The following is a 7,595-nucleotide window of genomic DNA, read 5'->3' as shown; positions in this document are numbered from 1 at the left end:
CTTTGCACCCAAAACTTTGGACACAACCTTTGACATTTAAAAGCTTTTAAAAGTTCTGTCCATTTCCCAGCTTTCCTCCTGCTGTCCGTGACCCATCAGAACCCATTTCTGCATGGACACCCATGTGAGAATCTATTTGTGCACTGTTCTTCTCTGATTAATATCAGCACAATTAATAAAAGCATAATGGATTCTTAACAGTTTTACCGCCATATCAATAAAAAAACTCCCTTCTGCTAAACGGGGCATATGCAGTGAGCACTAAATGCCTTATTTATGCATGAATGTCAGGACCATCTGAATTAATTCAACTTTCTCCCTCTTAGGTCTGCGGGCAGCCATTCATTACTGAAGAACTGGACGAGCTTATGTGACATTACAATGTGCCTTCGCTACAGAATTTGTTAAAGGGCCATTCGCTTGAAATATCCGCACTGACAGTAAAATACCAGCCCGAGCCATTAGGTTTGAAGCCAAATCAATCTCATACTTAAAAAAAAAAAACTACATTACAGTGTCTCACAAAAGACACATTTATAGAACGGATCGAGAGTGGAAAAACTTGCTCGTCTTTGGAATAAAAGGCATCTTTATATTAAGAGTAAAGTCTTAATTCTGCCCTCTAGAGGCTCCAGTCTTCACAAATCAAACTTATAGTTTGCATTTCATACCAGGAGGAAATTAAACCACTTCACTGTAGGTTAATGCTTCATTAAAACAGTACACATAATTCTAAGTAGCCGGGTCTTAAATGTACTCTCTACATTTCATTTGTTCAGAGAGTCTGTCCGCTCTCTATTGACAAGCGTTTACTTCCTTTAAAAGTATAAACTATTGGATCTGCCCAGTAGCCTGGCTCCGCCCTCCTACGTATTTCCGCTCAATTTTCATTTTAGAATATATCACTTCAAAATTCACTGTTTATATCCTTTTTGACCCCTGCAGAGCACCGTACGGCTGTCATTTGGATGCATTCTGTCCTCTGTTCTCAGACACTCCCTCTGTTCTCAGCCACTCCCTCTGTCCTCAGCCACTCCCTCTGTTCTCAGCCCCTCCCTCTGTCCTCAGCCACTCCCTCTGTCCTCAGCCACGCCCTCTGTTCTCAGCCCCTCCCTCTGTCCTCAGCCACGCCCTCTGTTCTCAGCCCCTCCCTCTGTTCTCAGACACTCCCTCTGTCCTCAGCCACTCCCTCTGTCCTCAGCCACTCCCTCTGTTCTCAGCCCCTCCCTCTGTCCTCAGCCCCTCCCTCTGTCCTCAGCCCCTCCCTCTGTCCTCAGCCACTCCCTCTGTCCTCAGCCACTCCCTCTGTCCTCAGCCACTCCCTCTGTTCTCAGCCCCTCCCTCTGTCCTCAGCCACTCCCTCTGTCCTCAGCCCCTCCCTCTGTTCTCAGCCACTCCCTCTGTCCTCAGCCCCTCCCTCTGTTCTCAGCCCCTCCCTCTGTTCTCAGCCACTCCCTCTGTCCTCAGCCACTCCCTCTGTCCTCAGCCCCTCCCTCTGTTCTCAGACACTCCCTCTGTTCTCAGACACTCCCTCTGTCCTCAGCCACTCCCTCTGTCCTCAGCCACTCCCTCTGTCCTCAGCCACTCCCTCTGTCCTCAGCCACTCCCTCTGTTCTCAGCCCCTCCCTCTGTCCTCAGCCACTCCCTCTGTCCTCAGCCCCTCCCTCTGTCCTCAGCCACTCCCTCTGTCCTCAGCCACGCCCTCTGTTCTCAGCCACTCCCTCTGTCCTCAGCCACGCCCTCTGTTCTCAGCCCCTCCCTCTGTCCTCAGCCACTCCCTCTGTCCTCAGCCCCTCCCTCTGTTCTCAGACACTCCCTCTGTTCTCAGACACTCCCTCTGTCCTCAGCCACTCCCTCTGTTCTCAGCCCCTCCCTCTGTTCTCAGCCACTCCCTCTGTCCTCAGCCACTCCCTCTGTCTTCAGCCACTCCCTCTGTCCTCAGCCCCTCCCTCTGTCTTCAGCCACGCCCTCTGTTCTCAGCCCCTCCCTCTGTCCTCAGCCCCTCCCTCTGTTCTCAGACACTCCCTCTGTTCTCAGCCACTCCCTCTGTTCTCAGCCCCTCCCTCTGTTCTCAGCCACTCCCTCTGTTCTCAGCCCCTCCCTCTGTCCTCAGCCCCCCCCTCTGTTCTCAGCCCCTCCCTCTGTTCTCAGCCCCTCCCTCTGTCCTCAGCCCCTCCCTCTGTTCTCAGCCACTCCCTCTGTTCTCAGCCACTCCCTCTGTTCTCAGCCACTCCCTCTGTCTTCAGCCACGCCCTCTGTTCTCAGCCCCTCCCTCTGTTCTCAGCCCCTCCCTCTGTCCTCAGCCCCCCCCCTCTGTCCTCAGCCACTCCCTCTGTCCTCAGCCACTCCCTCTGTTCTCAGCCACTCCCTCTGTCCTCAGCCACTCCCTCTGTCCTCAGCCACTCCCTCTGTTCTCAGCCCCTCCCTCTGTCCTCAGCCACTCCCTCTGTCCTCAGCCACTCCCTCTGTCCTCAGCCACTCCCTCTGTTCTCAGCCACTCCCTCTGTCCTCAGCCACTCCCTCTGTCCTCAGCCACTCCCTCTGTCCTCAGCCACTCCCTCTGTCCTCAGCCACTCCCTCTGTCCTCAGCCACTCCCTCTGTCCTCAGCCACTCCCTCTGTTCTCAGCCACTCCCTCTGTTCTCAGCCACTCCCTCTGTCCTCAGCCACTCCCTCTGTTCTCAGCCCCTCCCTCTGTCCTCAGCCACTCCCTCTGTCCTCAGCCACTCCCTCTGTCCTCAGCCACTCCCTCTGTTCTCAGCCACTCCCTCTGTTCTCAGCCACTCCCTCTGTTCTCAGCCCCTCCCTCTGTTCTCAGCCCCTCCCTCTGTCCTCAGCCACTCCCTCTGTTCTCAGCCCCTCCCTCTGTTCTCAGCCCCTCCCTCTGTCCTCAGCCACTCCCTCTGTTCTCAGCCCCTCCCTCTGTTCGCTGATTGGACCGGTTAAAATTTGTTCGGAGAAAACCTAAGAATATACCACAGTCCCAGACGGAGAACTGAAGGAAAATGACAATTGAGGTAGGAGGGCGGAGCCAGGCTAAATTCTAAGCACTCTGATTTGTGTATAAAAGTCATTTTGTGAAGCAAATAAAAAATATATATATTCTCTCATTTATCGAACATTGTGAATTAGCATAATAATACAGGGAAAGACAGACTATAATCATAGTTTGGTCAAGTTTGAATCTGTTTCCTCGAGTAATAGATAATGTTCTCTCAGGCCCATCAGCAAAAAAGCAATTTCCCTCCCGCTGGTAATTCAAAGTGAAATGCCATAAGATGTCAGATTCTCACACACATCATCGTTCAACTCGAGCCGACACACCAGTCACGCCTTCTCAGATCTCACTATTACTGCAGTTCATTTGGACTTCATGATTTCCTCCTGTTTGACTGAAAATAATAAAACATCTGTTTATCTGAAGGAATGTGGCTGTCCAATCTTGGTTTATATATACACTACTGTTCAAAAGTTTGGGGTTGGTTTAATTTTATTTGTTTTTGAGCTGCTAAATATTCCTCCAGTGTAGATCAGCTGTTCTCTATGTGAATATATAGTAAAGTGTGATTTATTCCTGTGATCAAAGCTGAATTTATCATCATTACTCCAGTCTTCAGTGTCCCATGATCAGCTTTTGACACATAAGAGGTCGTCATACTAGAATACCCTGTACGTTTCACAACTGAAAACTTCCTTGTTAGTCCAAAAAACATGTTTTATTGCTGTATCCAAGCCCAGAGAACGACTCGTTGTGGAATGAGCCTGTCATAGATGGTGAAAGAACGAGGTCAACGCCCACTTCATCATCACAACTTTGGCCCCGCCCACTGGAGTGTTAGTGAGATGACGAGGCGAGAAGAGCGATACAGGATCACTGGACTAAAAATACAGCAGCCAATCACAGCAGTGGGCGTTTACACTGAAGTCTCACAGCGGCCAATCACAGCAGTGGGCGTTTACACTGAAGTCTCACAGCGGCCAATCACAGCAGTGGGCGTTTACACTGAAGTCTCACAGCGGCCAATCACAGCAGTGGGCGTTTACACTGAAGTCTAACAGCAGCCAATCACAGCAGTGGGCATTTGCACTGAAGTCTCACAGCAGCCAATCACAGCAGTGGGCGTTTACACTGAAGTCTCACAGCAGCCAATCACAGCAGTGGGCATTTACACTGAAGTCTCACAGCAGCCAATCACAGCAGTGGGCGTTTACACTGAAGTCCCACAGCGGCCAATCACAGCAATGGGCATTTACACTGAAGTCTCACAGCGGCCAATCACAGCAGTGGGCGTTTACACTGAAGTCTCAAAGCGGCCAATCACAGCAGTGGGCGTTTACACTGAAGTCTCACAGCGGCCAATCACAGCAATGGGCGTTTACACTGAAGTCTCACAGCAGCCAATCACAGCAGTGGGCGTTTACACTGAAGTCTCACAGCGGCCAATCACAGCAATGGGCGTTTACACTGAAGTCTCACAGCAGACACGCCCCTTTAAGCAGAGCGTTCAAATCAGGGTAGAAAAATGTTTTGATATAAAAATCATACCACAGGAAACATTATAAAACAATCACTATAAAAACTGCTGGGTTGTTTCAAATCAAATTTTGGGTCAAATATGGACATTCGTTGGGTTAAATATGTAACGGCTGGGTTTGTCCATATTTGACCAAAAATTGGGTTAAAACAAGCCAGCATTTTTTTAAAATGATAAAACAATGCAGTTCGTGACCCCTTTAATGTGTAATTCCTTTTCTATTTTCAAGTATATATATTTACTGTCCACAAAAGTGTCTTAGAAATGTGTCCCAGAAAGTCCACCTTTAAGGGCATCCAATCCAGTCCATCGTCACGGTCGATTTATCCAGCAGTTTTGAGGGATTACAGTCCAGATAACTGCAAAAGTGGGAAGAATACAGGAATGTTGCAGCTCTTACTGGGAAGAGTAAAGAGAGGAAATGATGTCACGGCGTGTCACCCTGAGCTGAACGAGTGCAGCGGGTGACATTAGACTCTGAGACTGTACATGTTCTCTTCCCAGATCTCTCAGGGGCTGTTTTTCTTTTGGGTCGGGATGGGAATGGGTCATCAAAGTGGGTTCATAAAAGCGTCCCGAAGAGCGAGATATTACAGCGCTGAACCTCAGGCTGAGAGGGAATTAAGTCCATCTGAGCTATTGTTGCTGTTTGCTGACGGAGACCTCTGACATCTTGATATTACTTCTGAGTATTGTATCATTTCAAAGTTGTAAAGCTAAAAAAAATATCTAAGACATGAAAGATATATGTTGTTTTTTAAGAGATGAACAGAATGCTGGACAATTTAACCCTTAATCGTCCTCAAGCAGGGTTTACGTTTGAGTCCCTTGTGCTCAGATAGACCCCAAACTTTTACAGAGCGATTGCATAAGGAAATATACATTTTTTACATGGAAAACTATATATCATTTTTTTATTTACTTCTCAACTATACATTTATGCTGTGTTTTTGTGGGTATTTGGTAGTTTTTTTTACCTATTTACTGCACAAATTCTTAACTATGTCATAAATTGGCTCATTAAAAATTATTTTTTTATGAAAAAATCACTTGAATGATGATCTTAAATAAATATAAATAGTTTTTGGACATTGCTCTGTGTGTTAGGGATAGAATACCGCCATCTGTAGGTTTGTGGAAAAACTTTAGGAATTATAGTTAAAGAGAAAGAGAGAGAGAGAGAGAGTGCAATGAGCACATTATCCACTAGAGGTCCAGAGGGAAGTTATGCAGAAGTTAAGCTGCCGTTCATCTTTCTTTTATTTGCCCTTTTCCATCTCTTTCTCATGATCGTTCCATTTGTGCTCTAGTATTTGTCCTTCATTTATGTATGGAATTTTTTCAGATTTATGCCAGTTTTGTTGATTTTATTTGCCAGTTTCTATAAGAATGCTCTCTTTTGCAGTCACACACGTGTGTGTTTGTGTGTGTGTGTGTGTGCGTGTGTGTATGAGACAGAAAGTTCGTTCCACTTTGTGTTTATGCTCTAGGACCAGATCTTGATATAAATGTAGACATTTTCAGATTTATACTGGATTTAGTTGATTTTTTTGACAAAAAAAGTGCACTTTTTTTTTTTTTACACTTTCCCATTCATTTTCAATGTGGGGTCAATCTGACCCAGAGGGACTTAAACGGTAAAAAAAAAATGTACACACCTTTAGAACAACCAAATCAAGCCCAGATTTTTTGTGCATGTTTAGATTATTTAGGAAAAGTCACAGAGTCTCATGGCCCTGAGATGAAGGGGACACTTTTTAACAACGTAACAACCCAGTGTTTGGGTCGTTTTTGTGTTATCCAGATCCTGGGTCAGACGTAACAACCCAGTGTTTGGGTCGTTTTTGTGTTATCCAGATCCTGGGTCAGACATAACAACCCAGTGTTTGGGTAGTTTCTGTGTTACTCAGATCCTGGGTCAGACGTAACAACCCAGTGTTTGGGTCATTTTTGTGTTACTCAGATCCTGGGTCAGACGTAACAACCCAGTGTTTGGGTCATTTTTGACCCCGAGGGACTTAAACCGTAACATTTTTTTACACACCTTTAGAAAAACCAAATCAAGCCCAGATTTTTTTGTGCATGTTTAGATTATTTAGGAAAAGTCACAGAGTCTCATGGCCCTGAGGTGAAGGGAACACTTTTTAAAAATGGAGGAAAAGTCCAGTGGGGTCAGCTGGAGCCCAAGGGACGATTAAGGGTTAATAGCCCATGCCTGCTCGAGAGGACGTGTGTTTTTTTCTGCCCTGTTCCATTGTGGCCAAACAAAGGGATAGTTTGACGGAAAGTCATGGCAAAGCCTCGGAAGATGTGGAATTCCATGACATTACACAGGCCGGCCACCCATGATGATAACCGCTGCCCGAGTGAGTGGGTTTTCTGGGTTGTCACTCAGCAAGATTAAAGGCGGTATGATCTTACTCACAGGACTGTAAACAGCATTTCCTCAGTCGGTAAACATTACACAATTACAAAATATTTACAGAGGCTGTTTAAGAACATGTAAGGATGCATAAATCAAATGGAAAGCATGACAAGAGAGTGTCTTTAGAAACGCTGTGCGTGTAAAAATTTGAATTTAACTTTATTTTACTGGCTGAAAAGTCTTGGGTTATTATTATCCTGGATTGAGTTTTTTGGGTCATTTTTGTGTTACTCAGATCCTGGGTCGGACGTAACAACCCAGTGTTTGGGTCGTTTTTGTGTTACTCATGTCCTGGGTCAGACGTAACAACCCAGTGTTTGGGTCATTTTTGTGTTACTCAGATCCTGGGTCGGACCTAACAACCCAGTGTTTGGGTCATTTTTGTGTTACGCAGATCCTGGGTCAGATGTAACAACCCAGTGTTTGGGTCGTTTTTGTGTTACTCATGTCCTGGGTCAGACGTAACAACCCAGTGTTTGGGTCATTTTTGTGTTACTCAGATCCTGGGTCGGACCTAACAACCCAGTGTTTGGGTCATTTTTGTGTTACGCAGATCCTGGGTCAGATGTAACAACCCAGTGTTTGGGTCGTTTTTGTGTTACTCAGATCCTGGGTCGGACGTAACAACCCAGTGTT

The sequence above is a fragment of the Gobio gobio genome, assembly GCF_949357685.1.
Source record: "Gobio gobio genome assembly, chromosome: 22".
NCBI lineage: Eukaryota > Metazoa > Chordata > Actinopteri > Cypriniformes > Gobionidae > Gobio > Gobio gobio.
This window is presented reverse-complemented; position numbering follows the sequence as displayed.